Here is a 2,674-nt window from a genome sequence, read left to right as displayed (position 1 = left end):
AACACCAATTTCCCAATCCTAGCATCACTAGCTTACAAACCTTAGGGTTAAAAACTCCCTTCTCATTTACCTAATGTTCAATTTCCATCAGTTTCAATATACACTAGTGCAAATACCATGACTATTTTGCATGAAGTTAAGTATTCTACAGATCAGAGTCACGGGGTTGAACCAGGAGCTCCCACATTTTATGTGAACTTCAGTGGTACCATCGAGGCCAAGGCAATTTAATTTAGGCTAACCAGGATTTGTTTCAATTTGTAAGAGAAACATCTTGCAACAGGTTTATTCAATTCTCTTAAAAAATGGTGGCATTCCTTTACTTTCCGCCTTTTGGAAGCAGCAGTTACATATATGGAATAGCAGATTAAGTCTAAAAATGTCGGCCCTAGTCAACTTTATTTTTCGGCATTATGATCATGATAAAGGATCATGACATCCTTCACATTTCCAAGGAAAACCCAATTTAAAGTTTGTCCTTGCCAAACTCCATAAAACAGCCACTTTAGAGTAAACAAGCAGAGCATTGCATCACCCCAGTAAAGCTGTAGATTTCATCACATGCACCAACAAATCTACATGGCTAGTTTCTACGCTCCTCTTTTACAGAATTTTACACCTATTGTTACCAGACAGCATTTTAAACATGGACATATCAACTGCCTAATAAAGCAAAAGCAAAGGCATTTCCCTTATTAGAAACAAGATACACCATCACTTAAAATCTTCAAACATTATTGCACTTTAACTTTCAGAATTTGACAATGCATTCAATGAAGCAATCTGCAGACAACTAGTTTTAACAGACAGATTAAAAAACACTTTTAAGCAGACGTGGATGTCCTAAGCTGTTTATTAGGTAAGAATTTTACAGACATTACTTATATTAGTGGTAGCGGTGGAGCTGGAGAGTACTGCGCCTTCCCCAGGCTGCGCGGCGAGAACCACCAATCGATCGTGTGGTGGAACTTGTGGCCCTTGCCGAGGCCACGGCTCTTCCTGCCTACAGACGTCAACCCCCTCATCTCCTTGTGCTTGTGGACTGGTTCGGTGATCCACTGGGTGTCAGGGTTTCTTCTGATAGCTTTATGGAAGGGATCAATGAGGATAACCTCAAAAAAATTGCACATAGAATCTTCACCCACTCAGTAAGAATTCAGGACCCTCAGGGCCCCACAGTGGCGTCCAGCTCGCTCCTTGGCAACAGACTGAAGGCTCCGGGCAAGCTTGAGCTGGTTGACGCCATGGTGGACGGGCTTGCAGTAGGTGACGCCCTTTGCGACCGGGCGTTTGCGGCCACCGCGGCGCCCGCGAACCCGATATATCACAGAACCTTGCTTGGCCTTGTAGCCCAGCCTGCGCGCCTTGTCGGGCCGGGTGGGGCGCGGGGCCCGGTGCAGCGCCGAGAGCTGGCAGTACTGCCAGCAGCGCACCCTGAGCAGAAAGCGCATCACGTCCGACTGCTTCTTCCTCCACAGCTCCTGGATGTACTTGTAAGCGCCCATCTCGGCTCGCCTGATGGCTGCCGCCAAACGGAAAGGAAGGACCCTTTCTCCCCCATTACCAACATTTTTACTGTCTGTGAGAACTTAAGTGACAAAGTACTTCTTGGTAAATTCATGGGTCATTTGAGATGTTGAGTTACTTTAGATTTTTTTCAAATAAGTAAATAATATTCATGTATAAAACTAGAGAAAGGGGGCTTCCTTGGTGGTGCAGTGGTTGAGAGTCTGCCTGCCAATGCAGGGGACACGGGTTCGAGCCCTGGTCTGGGAGGATCCCACATGCCGCAGAGCAACTGGGCCCGTGAGCCACAATTACTGAGCCTGCGCGTCTGGAGCCTGTGCCCCGCAACAAGAGAGGCCGCGATAGTGAGAGGCCCGTGCACCGCGATGAAGAGTGGCCCCCGCTTGCCGCAACTAGAGAAAGCCCTCGCACAGAAACGAAGACCCAACACAGCCAAAAATAAATAAATTTAAAAGTAATATTATTTAAAAAAAAAACTGGAGAAAGAAAGAATAATGAAACGTGCTTGTTGATAGCAATACATTTTACGTTTTAAAGATTTTAAAAATGTCTGTGACCTGTAGGATTAATTATTAGAGTGCCCTCTCTTCTCCCTTCCCCTCCTCTCCTCTTCTTCTCTCATCATTTTAATTGTTTGGCTTTTGGAGGCAGTATTGTCCCTTCTGACACGCCAAGAGCCACATGAAAGAGAAAAATCTGTGCTTTGGTTCTGGCTTTTTGTTCCTACCATTCGCTCCTAATTGACTTCACACATACTTGCCATCCTGCAATAGTACAAATCATGAATAAAAATAATTTTGATGTTTTGGAGTACATTAGGAGAACTTAATAGAGTTTTATTTCCTATCATTCCCATCATATCTGTGTTAAGATACAGGTATAAGGATAGAAATGGCTGGTGGGTTTTTTGGTTTTTTTTAATTGGTAATGCAGGAAGGTTTTCACAAAAATAAGATAATTAGTGAAACTTGTATCTAGAGCACTTAATGGTCTCTGTTTTCAATTTGATTCTTGATTTCATTTTTCTCTGGATTATAGTGGCCTTCTACAGCTATTACTAAATTACTTTACAGAAATAAGCTGGTTTATTTCTGGTGGAAAGCTACAGTGTCTCTTGAGTTCCATATTTGAACATTCTTTGTAAATA

The 2,674-nt window shown here is 43.4% G+C and overlaps 1 pseudogene across 1 annotated transcript; it reads right to left on the bottom strand.

The window, feature by feature from the left end:
- Positions 1-384: 384 nt before the first annotated feature.
- On the bottom strand, positions 385-1,559 carry LOC309659429 (large ribosomal subunit protein eL15 pseudogene; annotated as a pseudogene). The gene has a single exon. The product of its transcript is annotated as a large ribosomal subunit protein eL15 pseudogene (transcript).
- Between the last annotated feature and the right edge of the window lie 1,115 nt (positions 1,560-2,674).

Source organism: Balaenoptera physalus, assembly GCF_965194825.1.
Source record: "Balaenoptera physalus genome assembly, chromosome: 4".
Classification (NCBI taxonomy): domain Eukaryota; kingdom Metazoa; phylum Chordata; class Mammalia; order Artiodactyla; family Balaenopteridae; genus Balaenoptera; species Balaenoptera physalus.
Note: the sequence above shows the minus strand (reverse complement) of the source record. Positions and strands in the feature narration are given on the sequence as shown.